The sequence below is a fragment of the Tamandua tetradactyla genome, chromosome 1, assembly GCF_023851605.1.
Source record: "Tamandua tetradactyla isolate mTamTet1 chromosome 1, mTamTet1.pri, whole genome shotgun sequence".
Lineage (NCBI taxonomy): Eukaryota > Metazoa > Chordata > Mammalia > Pilosa > Myrmecophagidae > Tamandua > Tamandua tetradactyla.
Genome location: NC_135327.1, coordinates 62,338,473 through 62,349,307, shown reverse-complemented (window position 1 = coordinate 62,349,307; position 10,835 = coordinate 62,338,473). Strand labels below are relative to the sequence as shown.

The 10,835-nt window shown below is 37.1% G+C and overlaps 1 pseudogene; it reads right to left on the bottom strand.

The window, feature by feature from the left end:
• Window positions 1-4,617: 4,617 nt before the first annotated feature.
• LOC143684671 (non-selective voltage-gated ion channel VDAC2 pseudogene) lies at window positions 4,618-5,469 on the bottom strand (annotated as a pseudogene).
• Window positions 5,470-10,835: the final 5,366 nt, after the last annotated feature.

Here is a 10,835-nt window from a genome sequence, read left to right as displayed (position 1 = left end):
TCATAAAGTCTTCCATGAAAACATTCTCTTTTGCTGTATTTCTTGGCTATGTGGTGAGGCAACTAGCCACAATATATGAGTCTATAAATATGTAGACATTGCTGTGAGAGTGAAAATCACATGTTACCTGCCCTATGAGTTATAATGCTCATACATCTAGCCTTTGAATAGGGTTAACATTGCCTTCTTTGATCAAGGTTTTACCATTCAGAGAGTGAAATTCAGCAGAGTTCCATATTCAATCATTTGGGGAGTTTCCATTGGGAAATCAAGTATCTTGTTTTTCTTTAGCAGGAAATGAATAATTGCATTCATATCACTTACCAACAGATATAGAAAACTTCTAGATGTTTTATATTGTTCTGAATATTATATATATGAATATGCTATGCTGCTGAGTCACCTCACATGGATGTTTCTGTAATACTATTTCTATTTTCTTTAGGAGCTTTGTTATGCTGTGCCATCTTTTTTTTATATGACCCTCTGACATCATCCATGGAATAAAGGATATTTGTGAGGCTTTTAACTTGTGTCTTTACAAAAATTGTGTTTCAAATGGGCTGCATCTGGTCAGTTTAGCATGGAATTATTGAACACTCATCCCGGTGTTCATCATTGAGTGGCTGTATTAGTCTCCTATCAGAATCTCATCCTGCATATGTTCATACTGCAAATACTTCAGAAAGCATCTGAGTATTGGGATTATGGGCTTTCAATGGCACTGCGTGAGCAAGTCCCAGTTATAAAGTCTTCTAAAGCTACTAGGAGGATTGCTGTGGCAATTGGGAGAGAGAATTTCTCACACCATTAGCAGAGGTACTCAATGCTGAGTATCAAATGGAGAAGGAGGTACTGTAAAACAAAGGAGTCATCAAGGAATATGTTTGACTTCTGGGTAATCTGTTCAGGGAATTCTTGCTACTCCTTTGCTCAGTTGTGACAGGAACTGTAAAATGCACCAACACTAGCCTGAGAAGGGCATAGTGAACTGGGGATCAGACTTTTCAAAGGTAAGGGTCTGGGCTACATCTCTAGGCAGGCCACTGAGACAAGTAAAGTTGCTAGCAAAAGATGAGATGAGGAGAACAGATCATGAGATGAGGAAGATGCTAAGTGGCAATTGCAGCTCTAACAACTGCAGTGGCAGTCATCCCCATAACCTTTCTCTTAAAATTTTCTCCTAGAATCCTGAAGGAACTCCTGCCAATGTAAGGATAGATTCAAATGTTAGACTGTTGCCCTTACAACAAGAAGGATTTGTTGCTTAAGCTGCCTCTGAGCTATTAATAGCCTGCAGCTGTTAGTCTCTTCAAGGTTTGTGTCAGCTGCAGAAAGCCACCACATCAAAAGTCATGCCCCTTTCCAGGGCAACTCCTCATTACCTTTAGGTCAATAATTAGATTCAGGTATCAGTATAGCCCAACTAGGAAGCATAGTTCTGTTCTAGAAGGAAACAACTTACTGAATGAAAAAAAATTGCAAGGTCTGGCTTATATATACTGACAAGACCTTGGGGAAGTTATGTTGAAATGGATCTTGTGGATATTGGCGTGGAGGAGGGAAAAAATATAAGACTTCATGGGGGAAAGTTTATTAGTATAGTAGTATTCCCTCATAATTTATACATTGCACAAGGTATAAGATGATTAAAACTTCCTGAGCATATACTGTGGGTCAGACATATAGAAGAGAGCATCCCAAACTTTCAGGCTAGGGTATTGTGTTGGTTTGAAAGCTGCCAGAATACAATATACCAGAACTGGAACAGCTTTTTAAAAGGGGAATTTAGTAAATTACAAGTTTACAATTCTAAGGCATCCAGGGAAAGATACCTTAATTCAGGGAAGGTCAATGGGTCAGGAACACCTCTGTCAGCTGGGAAGTCATGTGGCAGGTATCTGATGGTCCCTGGCTCCTGGAATCCATGCTTTCAACCTCTGCTCCTGTAGGGGTTACTCACTTTGCTTCTCCAGGGCTGGCTTTTGTCTCTTTGCTTCACTTGGCTCTCTGAAGGTTCTGGATTGCTTAATATCTCATGGCAATGTCTGCTGGGCTCCAAGCATTCCCAACATCCATGTCTCCATTCTCCAAGTGCTAGCTGGCATCTGTGTCAGCTCTGCCCTGATGTTTCTGTCAGCTGTCATTTCTAGCCCTTTCTAAAATGTTTCTTCTTTCAAAGGATCCCAGTAAACCAATCAAGGCCCATCAGAAATGGGTAGAGTCACATCTCCATCTAATTAAAAGCCCATACCCACTATTGGGTGTGTCACATCTCTGTGCAGACAATCTAATCAAAAGTTTTCAATCTACAGTATTGAATTAGGATTAAAATAAATGGCTGCCCCCTCCCCACAAGATTTGTTCAGGATTAAAACACAGCTTTCCTGTATATAACAGATTCAAATTGGCAAAGCTATCCCACCTGGCCAAATAATTCAGCTTTCAGGAAGGCATTACAATATTAAATCTAGCCTGTTGCTTCTACTTGATGTGGAACATGGTTATACCAGTGAATTATATGCAAGCAAATGATTTGCTTTATTTCATTTACCATACAATGTGTTCCCTAATCAGAGTTGATGGTGAATGGCATCCCTAGCAATGGACAATGGACTGTAGGTAGAGAGGACAAATACATACCCAGTATATAAGAAAACACGTTGCTATCTACTCCAGTTGAGGAGTTTCAATGAAGTAAACTAGCACCTTATTGTTTGTTAGTTTTACTAGATCATGGTGCCATATTAGGTGCTGAGGCATTTTGGACATACAGAAGTGACAATAGCCAGATCAGTTTTGGTGAAGGTGGATTATGTTATCCATTGAACCCATTTGTAGCATTCATCTCTGAAACTGTGGCTATTTGGCAAATAGGTCCACAGATGTGGTTGTGGAACAAAGCTGACTACGTTCACAAGGAAATCTTTTTAATCATATTTTAGAGTTGCCTCTGCTGTGAATTCTCTTTGAACTTACATGCAAGCAAATTGTTGCATTTGGTATTCCTTCTGAGGGGTCCATTCACATATCATTGAATTTCCATTTTATTTTCTTTCCAAATTACTCAACAGCTTACCAAGTCCATTAAACAAGGTCCATGAGTCAGTGAAGATCCGTAATTCATTCTATTTCCACATGGAGTGGAGAAGCTGATATGCTGCTTAAAATATTGCTGGCTGGGAGGATTTTCCTTCCTCACAATCTTTGGCAGCTGCCTTTCAGTGAGCAAGTGTAGAAATTGTCTACTTTTGGCTGTTGCTGGCACAATGTACTAGCCAGGATTATCCAGAGAAATGAAACCAATAGGATATTCTTATCATAGGAATTAGCTCACATAACCATTAGAATTGAGAAGTTTGAACTCAGTAGGGCTGGTTACAGTTTTGGAACTTCTGTCAACAATGAAGGTTTCAGTGAATTCACCAGGATAATATGGCTGGCTGAAGTAGAGATAGAAATTCTATCTGACTGCTGAAATTATCAGTTCTCCCTTTAAGGCCTTCAATTGATTATATGAGACTTCTCTCATTATTGACAGCAAGCTCCATTTTTGATTGTAGGTGTAATCAGCCTAGGTGTTATCATGTGACTAACAATTTAATTCACAAAATGCCACCAGCAACAAACAATAGTGTTTACTTGACCAAACAACTGAACACCATAACCTCAACAAACGGCCACATGAAATTAACTATCACATAAACCATGCAGATTAATTAATAAAGTAGTCCACTTAATTTTGTCACCATCCCACTACTTACTTTGATTTAATAGTTCTGTCATTTTAATAACTCCTTGAATTAATGTTTAGTACATTGATTTTTTTCAAACTTTACTATTTTTTAATACATGAAAGTAAGAAGTTAGCCTTCACAAGCTTTGATATGTCATGTTTTCATTATGATTAGGTTAAAAATATTTTCTAATTTCTATTGTGATTTGTTTTTCCTATGGTTTATTTAGAAATGCATTTTTAAATTTTCAAAGATATGGGGATTTTCTAGTTTTTAAAATTTTTCTAGATAATTTTCTAATTGTTCTGAGACATACTTTATGAATGTAATTCTCTAAACATTTTTGAAAATTGCTCTATGTAGTAGCACATGATCAATTTTGGAAAACATACCATGTGCACGCAAAAAGAATGTAAACTTCATAGTTGTTGGATGCATTGTTTTCTTATATAATAGATCAAGTTTGCTAATGATGCTCTTTAAATTTTCTCTAACATGAATTGTTTTATATCTTCACAGTTACTGAGAGTTGTGCTAAAGTCTTCCTCTATTATTGCTGATTTTTCTGTTTCTCCTTTTAGTTCAATAATTTTTTTCAGTTTTCATAAAGGTCTATTTCATTATTGATTGATAGCACATTTAACAGTTAAACACATTTTAATAATATATAGGTGATTACATGACTTCTGCAGAGGTGACTAGGTAATCAATTCACCTAGTAGCCAGCTAACAAGTAACTATCTATATTTAATACAGCTCTTGTTCAGATCATCCTTTGTTGTGATCACCTTATTGAGGGGAAAAAAGTCTGCTGACCCCAATGGAAATACTTTAAGGCCAAATCTTCTGATACCATTTCTCAGAAGTTTCTTCAGCTGGGTTAAGCCTCCACCTCCAGGGCAACCCCAAGTTTGTAATCTCCAGAATTAATGCTCTTTCTGTCTACCAAAGCAGTCAGTGTAAGATTCACACCAGGCCTCAGAGGCTGAGTATAGCCCACCATAAACTAGAGTTGTTGTCTTTTGTGAAATAGAAGTAGTGTGATCCAACTGATATTTAATTGCACAGAAAAAACCAATGCAGTTGGTACCCAGTGTCCAATTTAGGCAAGGTTTACTGAGGTATCAAGATCTTCACATACTTTCTGATAAATTGATCCTCTACTTTCTGTCCTATCATTGACATTAGTTTGTAGCTCAAGTCCTGTAGCCTACTCAAAGCTATTCCTTTTTATATTTTATTTGACATTGTCAAAGTTCTTGCAACCAGCAAGCTAGCCCTCATAACCAAAGACAGCTGGGCCATGGTTGCAGGTCCAGCAAAATAAAAAATCAACATAACAACCAAGATTTATGCATTCTCTCTTGTATGAAGACTTGACTTTAGCACTTATCTTTCCTGTGTTTGGAAAGTGTTGGTATCAAATGTCAGTTTCAAATCTTGACAAATCTGGTCTTCAGTTGTGATTCCTGTTCCCAGAGTGTTATCAGTGTTCCATTTTTCTGTGAAAATGATACCATGCTCACATAATTTCTATTTGGTCTTCAAGTTCCCAGCAACTTTATCAGTGTCTGTGTTAGTTGAACCAGATGTTGAAAATTCCACACCACTGCACATTCAGCAAGTCAAAATCAAATCCTCTGTTGAAAATATCTCTGGCAGCTTTGCCAAAACCAGTATATGATAAAGGAATACCTATTGGCCTCACATAGTTCTGTCTGTAGGTCACCATGGTGAGGCCAAGGGAAGGGGTGATTGGTTTGTCTTCTGAGGGGGGCTGCCATCATGTACCTGAAGTTACTAGCTAGTACAAGATAAGGGTGCAGCTTCCACAGCTGGAAGCCCAGGTATCAATAATGTTTTAAACATTTCTTTTGCGGCTATGTTTTTAGGTGCATATCAGTTCACAATTGTTGTATATTTCTGCCACATTGACTAGTTTACTATTGTAAACATTTTATTTCTGGAAACATTTCTTTAAGTATATTTTTGTCTGATATTAGTACAATACAATATCCTTTTTGTTAGAATTTATGCTTCATATTTTCCATTATTTTATTTTCACTTTTTATCATGTTATTTAAAATGTTTCTCTTGCAAGGATAAAACCAATAAGTTCCTGTTTAAATAAGATTAATAGTCATTTATTTTTTGAATAAAATTTATGATGTATTTCAATTTAAATCTATCTCCTATTTGTTCTGTTTTTACTATTATTTTGTATAATTAACATTCATTTAGTTTTACCCCTATATTTCTTCTTCCCATTATTCTTGATTCTTTTCTGCATTTCCTTGTGTTCATTTGATAAAAAATGTTCATATTCCTGAAAGATAATCCATTAGAGAGCTGTATAGTATAAGTCTGTTGGTCACAAATTCTCTCAGTATTTTTTTTTCTTTTGGTCAGAAAAAAAGCTCTATATTTTGTCTTCAATTCTGAAGGATGTTTTGCTGATTTTTAAATAAATTGCTATTTGCATTCATTTGTCAGTGTGAATATATTATTCTTTTATCTTCTGTTTAGGTTATGATACCAGCTGTCAGTCCAATTGTTAATTTTTCAAATATAGTGTGTCCTTAAAATCCTCTTTTTGCTGTTTTGTTTTGCAGTCTCATTAGGCTATATAATTTGATTTGTTTTAAAATTTACTTTTCTTTAAAATGTATTTTTCACTCATCTAATACCCCATGAAAAGTCTGTAATACCTCATGAAATTGCAACTTGATTTCTTTCAACATTTGGAGAAATATTTTGCCACTACCTCTTCAAGTATTTTCCTTGACCTATTATATTTAACTTCTTTTTCTGAAATTGAAAATTAAATGAAATATATATTAAAGTTTTGCACTGTACCCTTCAAGTCATTTTATGCTGTCTTCTGTATTATCCATCCTTTTATTTCTCTTTGCTTTGGTCTGATCAGTTTCTTTTAAACTTTCTTCCACTTTACTATTTGTCCCTTCACCTGTCTCAATGTGCTATGGAATACAATAATTGAGTTTTTAATTTCAGTCATTGCATATTTCAATTTTCAAATTTGTTTTATTTAACTTGTTACCCATTTCCATGTTTTAATTATTTAAACCCAATGCATTTGTTTTAAAACATGTTTTTTTTTCATTAACTGGATCGTCCATGTATCTGCTTATATTTTCATGCTTTTTAATCAAGCCTTGTCTTCTGTACTTTTTAAGTTTGATTTATTTGCCAAATTTTATGTTTAAGACTCTTGATAATGTCTTCCTCTTTATAAAAGAATTTAATTGTGTTTCCCACTGGCATCTAGGCATGGGAAATCAATACCTGAGATAAACTGAACCCAATCGATGAATTAGATTATTCAAGATGGGTTTGGATATCCTTGAAGACTTCTCATTTTCTATTCACCCTTATTCCAAATCAAGCCCTATGTTGTCAGAAATGAAAGACGGTATTTATGAAGTCCAATTCTCCTTGATAGAACATGCATTCTATTTGTTCTACCTCAGGGTAACTGTCTGTAAAAAGTTCCATCCAGCTTTTCAGCCATTCTGTTGTGGTTTGTAGAATTAGCACATGCCTTTGAAGTAAAAAAGGACTGAAATGCAGTGCTTAGGGCTCTGGTTTATGTTCTCTACAATATATTGACCCCTGAGATCTTTGATTCCTTGTTATTTTTCTACAGCTTTCAAACACATGCATTTTTGTTGTTATTTTGGGAGATTTAATGCAAAGCAAGCCAATCTTGTTTTTCTAGGAGATAAATATTATATTTACATTTAATTTTCTAAATTGGCAATAGATATCAGTGAGAGAAAATGACTATAGATTATTGCATATTTTGAGGCAGTAAATACTTAGTAAAGTAACTCAGACAATCATCTATGTAAACATCAGCCTATAATTTTAAGCACCGTGTATTAGATACAATCTTATAAAGCTCTATATAAAAAGTGATGAGATAAATTTATTTTAATGGTGGATCCCAGAATGTGAAAAAGCCCTCAAGAAAAGAGATGTAGTATAAAAAAATGCAACGTTTGTGAGAGACATTCTGAAAGAAGTTTTCTTCAATAGATCTTCTCACAGATATACCCACTCCCATGTATCATTCAGTTTAAAATATTGAAGCCTCATCATTGAAGGTGAAGCAAGAAAATTTTGAAAATGAATGTGGGAAGAGATTCCAAGAACTCACTTTCTAAGGAGCTACTATGGGGGAGGCTCAACAGAGGAAATACTGTTGAGTAAAGCATCACCATTTTTATATGCAATATTTTCAAACTCATTATCGGTCATTTTGTTTGCAGGTGATGATACTTGCAGAAGAACACATGGAAAATAGGAAAAATGTGACTGAGTTCATCCTCCTGAGGCTCACACAAAATCCCAAAGGGCAAACATGTCTATTTGTCACATTCATGTTCAGCTACATTGTGACAGTAGTAGGTGACCTGCTCATTGTAGTGACAGTCATAGAAAACCAATCCCTGGGTTCTCCCATGTACTTTTCCCTGGCTTATTTGTCACTGATAGATGCTGTTAATCCCAAAATGATTGTAGACTTGCTGTATGAGTAAAAGAACTTTTCTTCCCAGGTTTGTATGACCCAAGTCTTTAAAGATCATTCATTTACTTGTGCTAAAGTCATTCTTCTGATGGTGATGGCCTATGACCACTATATGGCCATCTGTAAACCTCTTCATTATTTGATCATCATGAAATGGTGGGTTTGTGTTCTCATGCTATTGGTGGCCAGGTTGGAAGCTTTCTCAACTCATTGGTTCAATTTATCTGTATCAGTTCACTTTCTGTGGCCCCAATGTTACTGACAACTTTCTGTATAATTTGTACCCTTTATTGAAACTTGCTTGTAGATAACTGCCTCCTTGGACTTTCTATGATAGTTAATGGAAGGGCAATTTGCCCTGTCATCTTCTTCATCCTCCTAGTCTCTTATGGTCTCTTATACTCCTTGAAAACTCATAATTTGAAAGGAAAGTGCAAAGCCTTCTTCATCTGCTTGTCCCATTTTCTGTCTCTTATGCAAGGCCCAGTTGCACCTTCCCATTGATAAATCCAATACATGTTTTTAAACTTTTATTACCACCATTTTGAACTCCTTAATATATACCCTGAGAAATGCATAAATGAAAAATGTTATAAGGAAATTTTGGAGTACAGAAGTGATCCTAGTTTGGAGAGGGATGCAATCCTCACTCAGAATATGATATTCATTCTTTCACAGAAGTAAGGAATACATTAAGTGTTAATGATCACATCATGTTTTTATCATTCTATTTGGATTATTTGGCCTATTCTGACTCAGCTATAGATATTATTCTTTATATAAGAGGAATATGTTATAGCCCTTAGGCATCAAGAAAATTATGCAGGTTTAATCTTTTATGTGTATAATTATACTATGTTAGAATGTTTTGTGAGAGTCCTGGGAAGATGGTCAAGTACGGTAGTGCAAATTCAGCCCTGCTCCATGGAAAAGTTGAAGAAGGGATGGAAGGACAACTGAGACAGCAATTCAAGAGTACAGCTGACTTGGGAGAGATTTCTGTACCACATAGCATGGCCCTGTTTGCAGAGGTTGAGGAACTGAGAAGCAGAAAGCAAGAGCCTGGTGTGGAGGCATGGAGCTTGTGGGAGTGCATGGATGGAGAGACAGGGACTAGAAAGAAAGCCAAGCTGTGTTCTTTGAACATGCCATGCTCATCAGCACAGCCCCATGACCTGCGACTCACCCCATACCTCACGCACCCGAACCCTGCCACCCACTCCCAGTCCCTGCACTCCAAGAATCCATGCCCCACCAACCACCAGTGCGCATACCCACCCCCACTCCCACCTTAAGTACAGCCCAACTCACCTCTCCTGCACCCCTCCCAAGCACTTGGTCCCTCTCCTTGTTCCCTGCAGGCGCATAAAGGTTGTAGGCACATTCCTCCACACCCAGGCTTCTCCTGTCCCCTGCCCATAGTGTCACACAGCCACACCTAGTGCCTCTTAAGCTCTGCACATCAGTTTATGGCACTGCTAGACCCACGCATGCGCACGGCCCTCAGTCACACTTCTCAGCTCTGAGAAAGCTCTGACCTATGCATCAAGGTCACATTTGACACAAGCTCAAGAATGCTACCTTAACTCTATGCATGTGCACAAGGACCCATGCCCTAGACCAGTACATTCCCGGATTATGCCCCCAGACCTGTGCACCTGAGTAGCTACATCCAACCTGGCCACTGGGAACCCATGTTCAAAAGCACCAGCATAATACCCCAACCTGCACCTCTGCCTGCAAGGCAATGCACAACTACACTGTTGTGCCCAATCCCATACCCTGTCTCCTGCTGCACATCCATCCCACAAACACAAGGCTTTAGACTACTGAAATAAATCAACTCCCAGACTAAATCAATCTGGATGTTTACATGTGATGAAAACGATAGAAGATCTCTAAGCATATCATAATGCAGACAGATATAGCCCAGCCTAATGACCAAATTAAAATACCAGAGGTGACATAGACATTGGAACAAATAATCAAGATGCTCATATAACTCTACTTATTAAAATAAGGATGGCAAATGACATAAAGGATATAAAGGATTAGTAGAAGAGCATAAAGAGGAACCTGAAAGAACAAACCGAAAATAGCAGGTGTCACAGAGATTAAAGATTCTGCTGATAAAGTGGAAAACATACTAGAGGCAGACAACAGCAGGTCTGAAGAGACAGAAGAAATAATAAGTGATATAGAGGACAGGATAATTGATTTCTAACACTTAAAACAGCAAATGGCAAAAAAGATGGAAAATTTTGAATTAGATCTCAGGGAAAGGATAGACAAAACAAAGCACACAAATATAAGAATCATTGGTGTCCCAGAAGGAAAAGAGAGGAGTATTAGCTAGGGTTCTCTAGAAACACAGAATCAGCAGGAGATATCCATAGATAAAAATTTATAAAAGTATCTCATGTAACCATGGAAATGCAGAGTCCAAATCTGCAGGGCAGGCCATAAACTGGTAACTCTGATGAAGTCCACAATGAACTCTCAGGAGAGGCTGGCTAGGCAATCATGGGGATGGAAGGGTCCAAGTC